General features: G+C 50.4%; 1 protein-coding gene across 4 annotated transcripts in view; it reads right to left on the bottom strand.

Moving 5' to 3' along the window:
- The window catches only part of ANKRD11 (ankyrin repeat domain containing 11), a 160,878-nt gene that overhangs the window by 72,156 nt on the left and 72,703 nt on the right, over positions 1-16,019 (bottom strand). The window contains exon 3 of one of the 4 annotated variants that reach the window (XM_076348900.1): positions 3,297-3,384. The exons of the other annotated variants lie outside the window; for them this stretch is intronic. The gene's annotated coding sequence lies outside the window, so the exon portion shown is untranslated. The remainder of the gene's footprint in view (positions 1-3,296; positions 3,385-16,019) is intronic. 4 annotated transcript variants of the gene reach the window in all.

The following is a 16,019-nucleotide window of genomic DNA, read 5'->3' as shown; positions in this document are numbered from 1 at the left end:
GTAATGCAGCTCCGCTCGCTGTATGAACCGCGCTGTACATTAGCGTGCTGGCGAGGGTGGTTGCTCCTATCAATTATTTATAGTCTTCTGGCGCGCAGCCTGGAGAGGGTCACATCGCTGAAAGCTAACTTTATCTTCATTGTTCCCAGCCTCCTGCCCAGCTGTCACTCTGCTCGCTAATTTAATACACCCAGAGCAGTGTAAGAGGATGCAGGACTGCAGGTTGGTTTTGTCCCTCCCCAAGCTGGAAGAGGAAGGTGGGCTCTTACCGCGAGCTGCTGGGGTCTCAATTATCTTCGTTAAGGTGCTGATTTGGCTTTTTAAAATCTGCGTTTGAGACTCCCCTGGTCGCCGGGATGACCGAAACGCGGAGCGTTTCAGGCCAAGCGTGCTCCAGGGGGGTGAAAGGTGGGACGTCAGCGGTGCGACGGGGTTCTCCATCTCTGTTACCGTGCCACACGAAGGGCAGGCTGCATGGCACGTTTTCCTACGTATCACAGCAAGAGCCATTCAATAATGTATGTAAATATGAGGGGGGAAGGAGAAAGCGCACTTCAGCTCTCCAGGAAAAAAAAAGAAAATTTAAAAAAAAAAAAAAAAAAAGGAAAAATCTCTCATAGGTTTTTGTTTCAGCTACAAAGCGAAAGCGCACAGCCAAGGTCTTATTCACCTGTATTTCACCACCAAGGAAGGGACAGCGTCCCGTTGTACCGGCCCACCACGGAGGAAAGCAGCTCTCGAGGCTTTGCCCCTACAACTCACCAACACACCTCTTCCACTATTCACCCAAAAATTACATCTACCATGACCACTTTTCAGACCTTTGAAATATGCTCTTAAACATGCTGGTTGTTTGGCCCGGTATCTATATTAAAGCAATAAAATTTTAACTTTAGCTGCTTCAGGGTCTCCGCCACTCAAGAGATGCTTCCCTAGGAAATCACTCCAGCAAAAATCGGGTACGTGAAGATGAGCTGCTGCTTTTGCAGCTCCTGCGCCTAGTCCTATCCCACTGACCAACGGGATTCACATACCCCGTACGCTGCATGAAATATCTGTCCCATGCCTCAAACTAAAGTCAATTCCAGCCTAAATAATAAGGCATTTTTCAAGTCTTGCGAAGCCAGGAAAATAACCTGAATTTTCCTGCGATTAGGACTGGCTGTCTCAAGCACCCAGGTTTGGTTTAGACGTACAAAACAATTCCGATGATCGTGTCTGAAAACAACGCACGGCAATTTCATGAAAAACACAACATTTGCACAAAAAGGAAGTTGTTGAAAAAGAAAACACAGGCCCAGAGGAAGCAGGTTTGTTCTTCTGCAGCACAAACAGGGGCCCGGGAGAGGCTCCTGCTGCGGCACCGCCGGGGCCGGCACTGTCCGGCACGGCAGGCACAGCACCTTTGGTGGCACCCAGCAGGGGAGATTTCCTCAAATTCAGCGCAGACCCCCAGCGCAGCCACAGAGGCTCAGGTAAGGCAAAGGCAACAGCCAAACCCTTTCACATTAGCATGATTCAGGCAAGCACAAGATAGAAAATCGTAATTAACCTTCAAGCAGTGAAAACCAGCAGTGAGGGTTTTCTTCAACTTTTCTGCACTACAAAAATCAGGAGAATTCTGCCCAAAACTCCAAAAGGGGGGAACCGGGACAACCGTGGGAGGAACAAGCTGGTTCCCGTCCTAGAACCGGCACCACCCAGAAAACCGGGTTTTGACCAGGAGCAGAGCCCGGAGCGTGCAGACCACACGCTGCTCCCACCGTGCCGGCATCTTCAGGGCCTGTAGATCCTCTCCGAATCCAGGATTATTTCCATGGCAACTATCTGGAGAACTTATTAAGTAAAAAAAAACCAAGAACAGTTTGAACACACAGAACCTACATTCGTAACATACTAGCTGACTAAATTAGCAGCGCTAAGATTTTTCGTAATCAAAATAGATCATGTTCTAGCAACTCAATCTTCTCTTTGCCACAGCTAAAAAGAAAAATCTGATAGTAATATCAATGCGGGGGGAGGAGGAGGAATTATACGTTTTCTAAGGCCACAGCCCTATATCAAGCCAAGTCTTATCCCATTCAAGTGGTTCGAGAGACATTATTTTAATATCTGACGGTTCAAGTACTGTTAAATAAGGCCGAGTTTCAAAGAGATGATAAACTTCATTGCAAGGCACCTCCTACAGAATCAAAAGGATGACTATCACGTGACACAAAGCAGTTCTCTAGTACAAAAATTCATTGAATCACCTCAAATTTGTACCGAAAGAAAGCATAATTTGCAACTCTGCCCTTCCACTCTTTGTGTAGTACCAGGTATCGCTCGCCTGCCCACCGCCAGCCCAAAGCAGGGCTGACACGAACGCCGTCCCACGTGTGCTGGCTGATTCGACAGACACGATAGCCTGCTCTCACGCCTGATCCCGACCAGGCTCGTAGTGCCGAGCGACACAGCAGTGCCAGCGTGGAAAGCCACTGGAGCTGGCTGCCTTCTTGCGCTCATTTACAAGCTAATCATCTTCCTCACTTCACTCAAGCATTAGTTTAAACAGAAGAGGAAAAATCAGTGGTCCTTTATCATATTTAGCTTGAAAGATTCATGAGTTTGGAATATTTGCTCTGAGAAAGGACAATTTGCTTATTAAAGCTAATTTCAAATAAATTAAAAATTAGCAAAACCTGTTATTGCAACACTGAAAAGAATTCATCTTTCTTGACTTCATTATTCTGTAATCGAATTCCTGTTTCCTTCCAGGATCGGGCTGCAAAACAGCAGAGGAGGCGCGACAGAGCGCTCAGGAACAGTCATAAACAAAGTAATGTGTTTCTGCCTCCAGCAAGGAGCACGCTCCCACCTACGCACATCGACTGGAAGAAGGCAAGGGGGGACGGGGACACGCCAAGCATCGGGCTCACAGAGCACCACGTGAGGACGCAGGACCCAGATGCGGGGTTTGAGCAGCCTGTCTGGAAGCGGAGATGCGTGCAAGCTGAGCAGCATCCTCCGCTCCCAAACTCGCAGGAATTTAGTGGCTACGTCGGTACTGACGCAAGGCTCGGCATTGCAGCAGTGACTACGGTTCCACCTAAGCACAGGGACGAGTAAATTACCAAAGTTTTGGCAGCTCTCGAAAACAAATGCTGCCCGAGAACTTCGTAACAACAATTCAGAGCGAGAAGTAAATCTCAACAGGAATGATTTTGAAAGTGCTTTAAAAAAAAAGAAGTGGTTAAATGAACTGTTGGCTCGGTCACTAAGTCCAGCCAGGGAGATTATATGCATTATTGATTTACCTTAGAAAAACTTGGGAACTCATTTCCAATGGTTTCTAATGGAACCTGGATTTTCTCAGTCCTAATCTGCCTCGTGAGGTTGAGCCTCCTGCAAGGAAATACAATACCACAGCATTAAAATGGCAGCTGTCAGATGTACAACAGCCCCATTCATTTAATGAAGAGAGTGCAACGGTGATAGGGATTTTTAAAGGCTACTCCAAAAGGCTCCTTTGCAATTAAATAGGGTGGCGAGAACATCGTGGTGAGGATGGCCTTGTGAGTGCCTATAGATAACGGTGTAGGCCTGCAAGTCTGGGGATTTACAGAAAACAAAGGGAGGTTATGAAAAGTTTATTTCTGTAATATCAGCTTGCACACACTATCTATAGTCCTTTCAGAAGCAATGCTGATTAGTGGTTTGAGCTGAGAAGTGGCAGTTTTGAACCTCGGATCCATTGTCGACTCAGCCACAAACGTACAAAACATTTGGGCAAGTCAGTTTTTCAACAGCCACAGCTGTAAGACGCGCAGAGTAATGCTTTGGTTTCTATTCTTAGCAAAGCACGGGACGGAGACAGCAAAGCATATGTACAGCCAGTAAACAATTCTTCCGTATGATAATCAAAGCCATTTTAAAATAGTAAATTCCCATCTGAACAAATTAAGATCTTTATGAGGGTGCACGAGCATCAGCCCCCATTTGCAGACGCGACGCGCTCAGAGCGCCCGAGAAAAGGAAGCCGGTTTGTGGCAATCTCGGCACAGAAGGCCGCAGCCTTCCCCCCCATCTCGCACCACGCAGCGGGACTCGCGGCGTGCCGGATCAGGCCACGTCCCGAGCACGAAGCCTCCGGAGCTGGACAGCCCCCATCTCTGCAGTGCAATGCCAGGAATGCACCCCGCTCCCAAAACCCGCGTGCTGGGTGGTATGGGATGGAAGCAGGGAGCAGGGGAGTCCTCGCCCCCCCCCCGAGAGCTGGGGAACGGGATTTTGACCAGGACAGCACACCATCAACCCTTAGCCTCTGCTTCAGCAGCAAAAGCTTCTCCGCTTAGGGAAATGTTGTTTCCTCCACAAAACATGCTGTAGCAGGCTCAGCCTTCTGAAATGTTGGTCTGCTTTTTTAACAGGTGAAAAGAGTATTATCCTTTTATGTACCCAAAGCTAAAAGGAGAAGACTGTTCTCAACCCTTACAGAAAAAGATTCCTTTAATACAAAACCAAGTAGGGAATATCGTAGCCCCAAAGGAGGCTTCCAGAAAGGTGTGAGCATAGAAAACAGAAGCTCATAGCAGGAAGGAAATTGTAACATTAGCTACAGGCTTTGAATACACACGTAGATCTGCATCACCGAACATGAACAGTAAGCAAAATATTCAGTGCCAAAGAACAAAAAACAACATTTGATCCTCAGTTATTTCCAAAATTCATCTGCAAATGCATCCTGCCTTAAGACAAATGAAAACCAAGGCGTGATGGATATACGGCAATTAACGGTAACCGTTATTTTCATTATTTGTAGCGTCTTGCTAGAAAACAAGCACTGCCCTTAGCCCTGAGACATCCTGTGGAAGCAGCCGGCCACTTGCAAAAATCACCGAGCATTATATTCTGCCCCTTCTCCAGTTTAATGTCTTACCCCGCAGCTCCAGAAGCTCCTGGCTGTCCTTCCCCCTCCCTTCCCGTCCTCCTCCAGCTCCTTCCCCTCCAACCAGTGTTTCCACCTCCCTCCCCTCCTGGCAGCGGTGCCGGTAGCGTGCCAGATGTCAGCCTGACCCTGCAGCCGCCGTTTCGGGTCAGTTATCAGGGTTACGGTGCAAGGGGAGCGGTGAGCTCCGGCAGTGGTTCCCACCTCACCAGGCAGAGAGGGGACGGCTCCACCGCGCTAGCGATGGGGTCTGGGCACAGCTGGCAAATTTAGTTCCAGGCTTTTTTTCCTGCTAATGAACTGCCGCAGCAGAGCCAGCAGGAAGTTTGAAAGACCGCTCGCGCATGCTGCAATGAAAGATTTAGGCACCGAGAGCTGGGTAAGGTGACCCTTGACTATGTTAAGCGTCAGTCATTTTAGAAGTGTCACTTACTGGACGAGGGGAATGGATGACCTGCAAGAATAATTGCACACTGAAGGCAAGCGCTGAAGTTTCTGGAGAAGGGATGCTGCTGTTTGCTGGGAGGGCGATGCCACGGCACTCCAAGGAGAACCATTCGAAAGACATCGGGCTGCTGCAAGGAGGTAGCAGAGGCAGCCATCGGGGAACTCGATGTATATTTAAAATGAACCCAGACCTGTATTCTTGACCAAACTACACTCCTTGAAGGATGTGCCTCCGATGAAGGAACGGCTCCAAGGCAACGGTATGCAGTTTGCTGGAAGGAAAGGGGAAAGCTTCAAGCCTGACATAAGCCAGGGCTCAGATTCCTCTATCGTACAGCGGCTGCACCGCAGATAAGGCTGCGTCAACTTTTCCATTTGAGCACTCTCCCCTCTAAGGTTTACAGTCAGAGTGAAAATGTTTTAGCCAGGTGGAAACTTCACATACAGGCTCCCAAAGCAGGGAGCTGCCCGTGTATATAAAACATTACAATGTCACCCGCCCAGACTTGGTTTCCCTCCATTGGGAAAGGGAAAATCTCATCTTCCTCCCCATGAAATTCTTCACATTCCTCCACAGCAGATAAGCCATACCCCTCCGTCAGGCTGCTCATCTACAGTGAGAGCCATACAAAGTGCCCCATAACATCAAACAACCCGAGGTACTGAAACACAAGTAGGTTAAACGTTAACCTAGGAGCGAAGAGAAGGGCATGCGACCGCAGCGCTGCGATCCTGCCCCAGTGCCGACAGCCCGGCTCCGGCGCGCTGCCTCCATCACGGCTCCTGCCCAACGCCACCCGCCATGCCCCAACCTCTCCCGCTAGCAGGAGGCGCTGGCACCCGCCGTGCCACGGTTTTGGAGAGGAAGGGAGGTTTTGGACAATAAGGGTGTTTCTCACCTATAGAGTCCATCTGCCTGCGGAAAGGGGGGCAAGGAAAGCGAGGTGGAAGTTGGCACCTGGGCCTCCCATCACCGTGCCCGAAAGCGGGGTGCCCGCAGGCAGGACGCCGCTCTCCCCACCACCACATGTGCTGCAGGCTCCTCCAGACACATTTTCCTGGTTTTGCGTTATGGCAGAGTGAGAGGCAGCAAAGCCAGCTCGCAGGCTGCCAGCTCGCACCCGTTTGGTGTCTTATTTTTGTGTGTGTCGAACTACGAAGATGCTCCATTTCCAAGGAAAGCGCCGGAGGAACCCGGCTCCCCCGCAGCCCCCCAGGCCAGGGGCTGCAGGCACCTGCCCCTGCGCCTGCTCCGCAGGCGGGTGCAGCACCCAGCACCCAACCCCGTACGCCGGGGAAGTTTCGGGGCCTCTTGACGTGCATGGGGGATGGGGAGGTATTTCGGTACCAGCGAGCGGCACAGCCCTCCCCCCTGCATGCTTCACTGCAGTTATCCCTGAAGACAGAAAAATTTGTGCTTGTTTTTCTGCTGCTGCTGAGCAGCTATGAAATGTCTCCCGCCACAGAGAGCCTGAACAAATCCCAGCTCCTGAAGCAGCATCTGAAACCAGCTTCTCTCCAATCTCCATCACAATTTCAAACCTTTAATTTACTAAGGGCTCGAGTGAAAGCAACATTTGTGTTTGTTTACCGGCCACAGAGGAGCTCTGAGCACTCGCGGTTTATCACATTTACCCAACAGATATATTCTGGGGAGCTTCTTGGACCAGCCGTGACTTATCACAAATTACCGGTCACAAACTTTTCCTCCCTGTCCCCGTGAGAGCCCAGGGACCCGTCCCTGGACGGCCAGGCAAGCCACCCACGCACAGAGTGCTTCCAGCAGCCTTCCGGGAGCGCTTGAAACGAGCCTGGGTTTCTCTGTTTCCAAGTTCAAATGAAAAAAGAAAAGAAAAAGAAAGAAAAAAAACCCAAACCCAACCCCAAAACCAAAAAAAAAACCCAGAAAGGAGGAAAACAGCCTGATTTTATTCTTCTTCCTCTGTTAAATCTTGGAGTGCTGGACCAAGACGCGACAGTTTTCACCCGGGGAAGCACCCTCACAGGCTCTGTGGAAGGGTAGAGGCCATGCGGAATCTGGAAAACTTTCCCCCGTTACCTTCGACGAATTTAAGATCCGCTGCTCTATGTCAATGAAGCAACTTTGTTCTTTCTGGAGGGAACGGACAGATTGCGGGAGAAAACTATATCCCAACTGCTGCCAAATTCCACAGATTTAGTTATTAGTAGGCAATTAGGAACCATTATTAACACTTCCTACTACATTAAGCTCCATTTGCACCGCATCTCTGCGCCAGCCTGGACATTTCTGACGGAGCGGCACTCCGGCTCCAGCGCGCACGTGGCATCACGTACCGAAAACTGTGTCTTCCTGCTCGCTGCCTCCTGGGCCCCTTCTCCACAGATGTATTTAATGCAGTTGTCTTACAAAATAAAATTGCAAGTAAAAAATACAGAGATTAAAAATGAGGGATGGGGGGGGGGGGAGGTAAATAAAAGCGTGGCTACACAAAGGAAAAACAATTTTGCTCTTGTTTTTTAACTCACAATCAACATCTGAGCTATTCAGGAACTGGTGCACTGCCCTCCAACCAACTTCAATTAGGGAATTCAAAAGCAGTCAGACAAAAGAATGCCTGGGAGTTACTGCACCGCACAGAGATATTTTTAGCAAGAGCTGGGAGGCTGTTTGTGGGACACTGCTTTGCTTCTATTGCATTTCAGCTTTTGTATTTACATTTGCAGGACAGTAAGATTTACTAGGTCAGAGGGAAAAAGAGAGGAGAAGCAATGTAAACGATGTGAATAATTTTGCTTTCTGATACTCTCAGAAGGTATTTCAGCAAAAGCTGATGGAGACCAGAGAGAAACAGAACAAGATTTGCCTCCATCTGCTTCGAAAATCGTCTTTCAGCAGAAATCTCAAGTCACTCCTTTTAAAAGGGTGATGTAAACTAGCAAATACAGCCCCTGGAAAGGTCCGTACGCCCCACACGCCCCAGCAGAGCAGCTGTGCAGAAAGCGAGGCCGCCTTCGCCCACAGCAAAGCTGCGGCCGAATCCGTCCGGTGACCTCTCCCCACCCCCTGGTCACCAGATGGATTCACAAACGGCACGGTGGCGACACCGGGACGGGCTATCGCACGAAGACACCCATCCCAAACCCACAGCCATAAAAGCCATTCAGGTCTTCAGTCCGGAGTGCAGAAGTGCACGACCAAGCCCCAACAAGCCGCTTCTGTTTTTCAGAAGCCATTTCCTAAAAATGACAAGCTGCAGCCGCCCTCCCCTCCGCAGGCTCGCCAGCGCCGCCAGGAAGGTGCCTGCAGAGAGCGGGGAGGTGAAGCCCGAAGCCCTGACCCCGGCGGCGGCGGCGCAGGGCCGGTTTTGGGGAGCCGTCGGGCGCCCCGCCGCCTGCGCTATCGGCATCGCTCCTCCAGTGCAGCCCCCTCTTCCGCTCCCTCCCACCACTGCGGCAGCGCAGATGGCAGCAGTGTGACCTCGCTGTTCCTGCCTCCTTGTTTTGATCCTGCAGTCTTGATTGTTCAGGCTAATCCCACACTCCCAGCCTTGGCTGCCAGCCAGGACTGTTATTAATGGCACAAAAGCTTCTCATTCCAGCTACTTCTACATCCGCTAATGCTGTTGTTCTCTTCTCTCGCTCCCCCCTCTTGCCACATTACAAACTGGAGCTGGAATATATTTTACAAGGGAAAAAAAAAACCCCCCTCTGATCATCCTTGCACGCCGAAGGCTCCACCAGAACCGTACAGGAAAGGCTCATCAGCTCCAGCAATAATTACTGATGCCAAAGCAGTAAGACCACCCTGCTCATCCAGCGATCGGCTCCGAAGCAATAAACAGCACACAGATGTGGGGAGTTTCCAGCAATCCCTTAAGGAAACCCAGGATCCCAGGCAGAAGTATGCACAGCTGCCCGCAGGGCCTGAGGGAAGGGCTCTCCTGCCCGGGGCAGGAGAAATACCAATGCTGACCAGAGGGCCGAGAACCCAAGGATGGACAGCCCCGCGGCCGCAGGGGCACAGCACCCCCGGCACGGCACCCATCTGCTCTTCAGGTGGCACCGGGGCCTCGGTTGCCTCGCTTGGGAAACCGCCTGCTTTCCTGCCCCTGCTCTATGCAACAAATACTAGATTCAAGTAACTGTGAAGCTCTCATTAAAAGCACGGACTGAAAGAAGGCTTCAAACTATCTGCAATCTAGCCCCTCACGTGCCAGTCTTTTATGGCAGGTCATCTCTCCCTCTGCAAGGAACCCAAAGTCCCCCGTGCAGGGCCTAAGAGCCGTACTCAGGTACGTCCCCTCTGCCTGGTGAAGACTTTGCCCAGACAGCCCACCACACCGACTGCTCAGCTATACCTCATCCTCCCTCTGCTTTAAAACACGCTCCCCAGTGAGAGGTTTGCAGGACTGAAGCCCCGTGGCAGGGATGGTTGGTTGGCCTCACCGACCAGGGGGCTGCTGGCACAATACTGGGTGCAGGTCCCATGTCAGCTCGACCTGCTCGGACCCAGGGCTGGTTCCCTGGGAGGGGAAGGGATGAGGATATTCATCGGGGCCTTCTGATCTACCAGGGACCAGCCAGCCATGCCCACCACGCACAAACCCCTCGGCGGCTGCGGGGACACAGCTCACAGCGACTGTGGCTGCAACTGCTCACCCAAAAACTTGGGTCGTGAGTCAGCCGAGCAGAGCAGGTCCTCAGCACCGCACTCGCCACACCGAGGGCCACCAAGCTGAAGGTTAATGAGGTTTAGAGTTGCTTTAAACTGCAAACCCAGCAAGAGGTATCTGTCCCTGGGACCCTCCCGTGGGAGCAACCCCACCTTCCCGTGCTGCAGAGTGGCCAGCATCGCAGGTGCTGGGAACGGGGAGCATCACGTTGGTGCGGTGTCTGAAGAAACCTGCCCGGTTTTCAGCCCAAGCTGTCGTCCTGGTGAGATGATTCACCATTCTGCCCTCGCTACTTGTCAAAATGCAGGAAAGGAGAAAAGCAGCTATGGGAACATTTCTTCTGATTAGGAAGGTCAGTACATTTTCAATAAAGGGCTCTTTAAAGATAATCTCATTTCAGTATTTACACGTTAAAGAGGTTACAGAGATCAAGACATAATGAAGTCAAGAAGGAGAGGACAATAAAAGTGTGGCTGGGATATTACAGTGAGTGGTATCTCTAGCCTGTTGGTTTGGACTACAGGAGGGCTAAAGCAGCAGGGCACAGACCCCGCGTACCCCAGCAGAGGAGGAGGTTCAGGCACCAGGAACAACTGGCTGCTGCTCACTCATGAAAAATCAGTAGCAGATTTCTGAATGCAACCAGCATCTCCAGCTTCTCTTTTTCCTTAAATACAGCACATCACCCTGCCCCAACGGCGAGCCCCTGGCACCTGCCCGCTCCTCCCCGGGCGCACTGCTGGCACACTCAGTCTGACAGGCTCGTGCAAGCACTCGCGTTCTCCCCGCGAGCGAGCGCACGCCACCTCCCACCCCATCCGACACAAACATCTTCAAACGCCGCAGCAGCTTGTACTATAGGCAGAGCCCTTGTTTACCAGCACGCAGGCCTAATTTAAACTCCTGAAGTCATCTCCAGCCTTTCGCTATAGCAACCCCAGCGAATCTTCCCACCGTAATATGTGCAGAGCAGCTTTGCATCAGAGCTGTACGTCGGCTGAGGTTAAATCTGACATAAGTAAAAACTTAAATATCTGCCAGCAGCTCCCGGCGTCAGCAGTGGAGTTTCACAAAAACTCTGCTCCGAAGGCAGAGCTCCGGTGTGGCTCTTCATGTGCCACGGATTAATCCCGAGGAACTAAAAATTCTCCTGAAATGCTCAACTCCCACTCCTCCGGGTGTTTGAGGAAACCGGCTCTCATTCTCCTCTGCTCTACGTGCACTGGGTTTCTGTAACGCGCACAATATGCCTTTTGCTTTACCACAATTCAGTGCAATGGTTTGGGGACGGGGGGATGCACACCCCAGCTCGGTGTACAGCGAATGAGGTGACCAGGAAGAGAAAGTTTATGTCAAGTTTGCAATTATTTCTCTACTGGGCTAGAGAAAATTTTGGTGCCTGTTCAAAGTTACCATGCTTCGTTGCAGAGGGTGGAAGAGACTAAAAATAATCTTTATTTAAGTCTACTTAACAGTCGCAAGATCAAGCAGAACAAAAGGAAAAATATATTCTGAGGGAAATGTTACTTCTAGAGCTCAAACGGCACTTGAAGTCCCCATCAAACAACTTTCAACTGAGGTTGCACAGAACGAGGAGGAAGCAGGGAAACCAGCATGGATTACCAGATCACGGGGGGGTAAAGCAAAGATATCCGGAACTGCAGGTATTTAGCACAGTTGCATCAATAATAGGTAAGTTGGAGTGCCCTCGTGAAGCAACTGCTTTTTAAGAAGTAATTGGTGGAGATGGCAAGAGAGACACAGACGTAAGGGAGAAAAGTGAAGAAAGAACAGCAAAAATAGGAAAATAGTTCAAATTCATAAAATTAATTGTTTTCAAAGCCAAAAGGACTTGCTGGAGTCATCTCAGCAAACAGCTCAACAGGCTGTTCTCAACAGAACTTCCCTGAGTTAATTCTCCCTGCATTTTCTACAGATATGGACCAACTACAGCAGGTATTTTAAAAGCAAGACAGTATTTAAAGGAAAGCCTAATACCCTAATATTTAAGGGATGAGAGGTCTGCTACAGCCGCAAGCTAAGCTGCTCTCACACTAGCAACCTCCCTAATAAATCTGGTGCTTTATTTTTCAGTTGAATTTCTTCAGCTTCAGCTTCCAGCGGGCAGGGACTTTTTCCTCTATTTTTAAAAAACATCCCAGAACAAAGCAAGCAGGATGGGTGTCAGGCAAGGTCGGCCCAAAGCCTGGGGGCAGCAGATGTTTAGAAGGTGAATATGCTCCCCAGCACCCTGCCCAGGCTCTGGCAGTCAATAACGGATGGGCTTCCAACCCATCAGATGCTCTCAACTTTGTCCTTGCTAAGCTAAATAGCTTGTGTTTCCAACCCCTAACGCATGAAATGAGTCTTCTGAGTCCCATTCAACCAACCAGCCAGCCTCTTCTTTTCTTTTTTAAGTGAATACTACGTTAATCTCATTAGCTATGCTATTGCAAAGCCAGTCTGTGAGTTGGTCCCACCTACTACCCAAATAATCTTCAGCGGCTCCCGTAACACAGGGAGCACCCTAACCCCAGGGGTACCGGGGAACAAGAAATATTACTGGTTTTAGGATAAACCTGACCTTATGGTGCCAGGCCAACGAAAACAGCAGTGGCCCAGGGACCCAGAGCATCCCTTCTATCATATCCCAACGCTACCGAGCATCGTTTCCAGGGGAGCAGTGCCTGTCGCCGGCCTTAGCCAGCCCTTGGCACCGGTCGCTCGTCCTCCCTGGCTCCAGCACACCCACACCTCAAGAATTTCCCTGCGCCACACCTACACCTACTTGCCAACATACACCACAGCCTCAGCCACCTCCAGCCCCACACGAGCCTCCCCTGCACACGAGTAACAGCAAATAACAGCTGATGGCCGCTTCTGCTGCGCTCTCCTATTTCTGTGAAATCATAGGGCTCAAATAACAAAATACTGAGGGTCTCGAGTGTGCTGGGACATCGTCTGGAAACCACTGCCTTGACGCTTGCCTGTAACGTCACCAGTATTTAGGACATCTTTTGGTGAGACCCCAAACCAGAAATCCCAACCAGTGCAGTCTTTAGTTCAGCCCCATCTTATGTTCAGCTACGACCGAGAGCAACAGAAACACTCACGTTCTGTGACCCCAAACAAGTTCACATGGGAAAACACTGTGTTTAAAACGCATTGAGTCACATGATGGCAACACACCTACACAAAACACTCAGGCCTGCACCTGGGGAAAGAATTTCATCACCAGTTTCTGCTTCCCCACAGGAGCCAAGGCAACACCTGTGTCCAAAGCACTGGATCGCCTCTTCTCCAACGCTTTAGACCGGGCCCATGAGGTTCTGGAGATGAAGAGAAGCTGTGGCAGCTGCCCTGGAAGACAACGGTACCAGTACTGCACCAGGGATGGGGAATAAGGGGGATGAGGATGGGGAAGGCGGCAAAGCCATCTCCGAGGGCAGGAGCACCGATGTCTGCACACACACACAGCCCCTTCAGAAGAGAGGCAGCGGCATCGGGGAGGTCCACAATGGCCAGGAGGGACGCTCCGATGGGGCCACGCTTCCAGCAACAGTTTTCTGGTAGGCGCGAGGAGCCTCACGGCGAAGGTCTCCCCCCACGAGGGGCAGCCGGGGTCCCCCGGGAGGAAGCACATTCCCTGATGTCCCCGGCGGGTCCATGGGCAGGGCACGGATGTGCAAGCAGAAACCAGGGCAAGTACCGCACGCGCCTGCAGACAGCGCAGCGAGAGGGGAAGCGGGGCCATTCACTGACCATCCTAGATGTGGTTTTAAAAAATCATCCTCGTCCAGATCACTGACATTAATTCTTGTGAGCTTATTTGGTAGTTTAGAGCTGACAAAACAGACCAGGCGAGGACAAGTGAGATTCCTGCTTCCCGATACGTACGACCAAAGGGCACAAACACAGCAGAGGGAAAATCTGCATGCTGCCCTTCACAACGAGGCAGCACCACTGACCAGATGGGTCTTTAAATGGGATTAAGAGGAAGACAGCTCTACTACATCCAGCCCTTTCCTCCAGGGCTGGAAACTCGTCCTCCTTACAGCCAAGTCTCCGCGACAGGGAACCAGCCTTTTGCTTTTACCCTCTTTGTTCTTCCAAGCCACTTCCTCCCTCGTGTTTACCTTACAGACCTGCCATCTCCTTCTGGCTCACAATTCCTCCTTCTTTGGAAAGTCTTTGAGATGCACATTATACAAGATACACAAAAATAAATTGTTTTTAATCCTCCAGATTCTAGTGCTCCCAAACAAGGATCTTAAAGAGCTTTACAAACAATGGATTAAGCCTTAAGACTCCCTGTGAGGTAAGAAAGTGCCTCTCCCACAGAAGCAGAGGAAGGTGAGCGAGGCTGAAGGCCGTACAATGCGACTTTATCATCACTGCAGAAGTGACCTGTTTTCTGTACGCACAAACATAAGCGAGTCTATCACTGATCCATCATCAGTCTAGCGACACCTTTGCCATTTCGCTCCAGACACTGAAACAGCTTCAAAAACACCGTACATCTTCCAAATGCCGAACACTTTCTTTCCCACCTTTATGTATCAGGAGTGCTACTCAAAACTCTTGGCCCGAGACAAACCATCCCGAGGATGGCTGCACCACTGGCTCCTGCAGTCGCGGACACAAGGCTTCTCTTGGAGCACTGTTAAGATTTCACGGCAACTAGCTTTCTCTAGCTTTCATTAGCAGGCGCACAGGAAGCTTTCTCGGCGTGTATTTCGAGCAGCTCACCGGATGCAATCCTACGGAGAAAGGCACCTTCTTGGTTTGCTCCTCAATGTTAAGATGACTTTGGGTCACATGCTCTGTAGCCTCAGACCGCAACCTATATTAACATGACATCACGCATTCTTAGTGCGTCCCGGCCTGTGAAGCCCTTATATTTCTTCCCAAATATATTTTGCATACATCTTGTAAACAAGCTTTACATCCTTTTGATCAGCACTCTGCACGGAGCCCGGGGAGGGGGAGGGAGACTTCCTGTTCCACTATTGCAATCGCTCTCAGCAACGTGCTGCGCTCAGCTCTTGCCGCCCCGTGAGCAATGATGACATTTTCTATTTTGGTGGCTTTTTCTTCATATATCTGTAGCAAGTGGGCTGCACTCTAGTCCAGCACTGCTGTTGAGCTGAATTTTTTTTTTTTATTCATTTTAAAGTGGCAGAGCAATTTGTTGCAGCATCTCCTTTTTATGCCAAGATGGCCAACTAAGAACCCTGTTCTCCAGCCGAACGTTTTCACGCTACCTGGCTTCTCAGTTTCCTTGCCATTTGCCTGAAAGCAGACATTTTTGCAAAAGAACTTGTTTACAGAAAAAATAGCCTCCTGTATGCAGTAAAGCACACCATCGTGTTTTCTTGCTACTGCTTATCTGCTGAAGATAAATCCGGTTTCTGCTTGCCCACAGGCAATCAGCCAGATGCTCACCAGCTGATACCTCCCTGTACCTCGTGGCGACTTCACGTGCCCGAACCCTCGCTTCTCTTACGACCGACCGCCTCCGAGAGGTACAGCCGCACCACACCGCCAACGCGAGTGCTGATACAAAAATACCCCGTCCTGGTTCCAGAGACACGACGCCAGTTGAAGCTGCAGAAGGTTGATACCTTCCTTTGCCCTTCGGAAAGAGCAAACGCCCACAGACTCCAGCGGCCACTGGAAGCCTAAGTACTGCGTAAATGGTTAAAGGCAATCGCTTGTGCTCTCTTGTGACTCCAGCTCACCACTTCCATGTCCTCCCTTTGCCAGCTCATATGAGGAGCTTATAAAATCAGCACGCTGTAGGCAGCCTAGCTGCAACACAGGAATGTTATGTAGTCGGTTACTAATACAGTGTTTTGCATATTGTGTTTCAAACACGACGTGCTTCTACACGTTCAATGTCAACAAGGGGAAAAAATTGTCAGACCAAAATGAAGTCTTCCTAATATGAGTTATTAGCTATACAGCAGGCTACCAGGTGCACTGCGAAG

The sequence above is a fragment of the Aptenodytes patagonicus genome, chromosome 11, assembly GCF_965638725.1.
Source record: "Aptenodytes patagonicus chromosome 11, bAptPat1.pri.cur, whole genome shotgun sequence".
In the NCBI taxonomy this organism is placed as follows: domain Eukaryota; kingdom Metazoa; phylum Chordata; class Aves; order Sphenisciformes; family Spheniscidae; genus Aptenodytes; species Aptenodytes patagonicus.
This window is presented reverse-complemented; position numbering and strand designations above follow the sequence as displayed.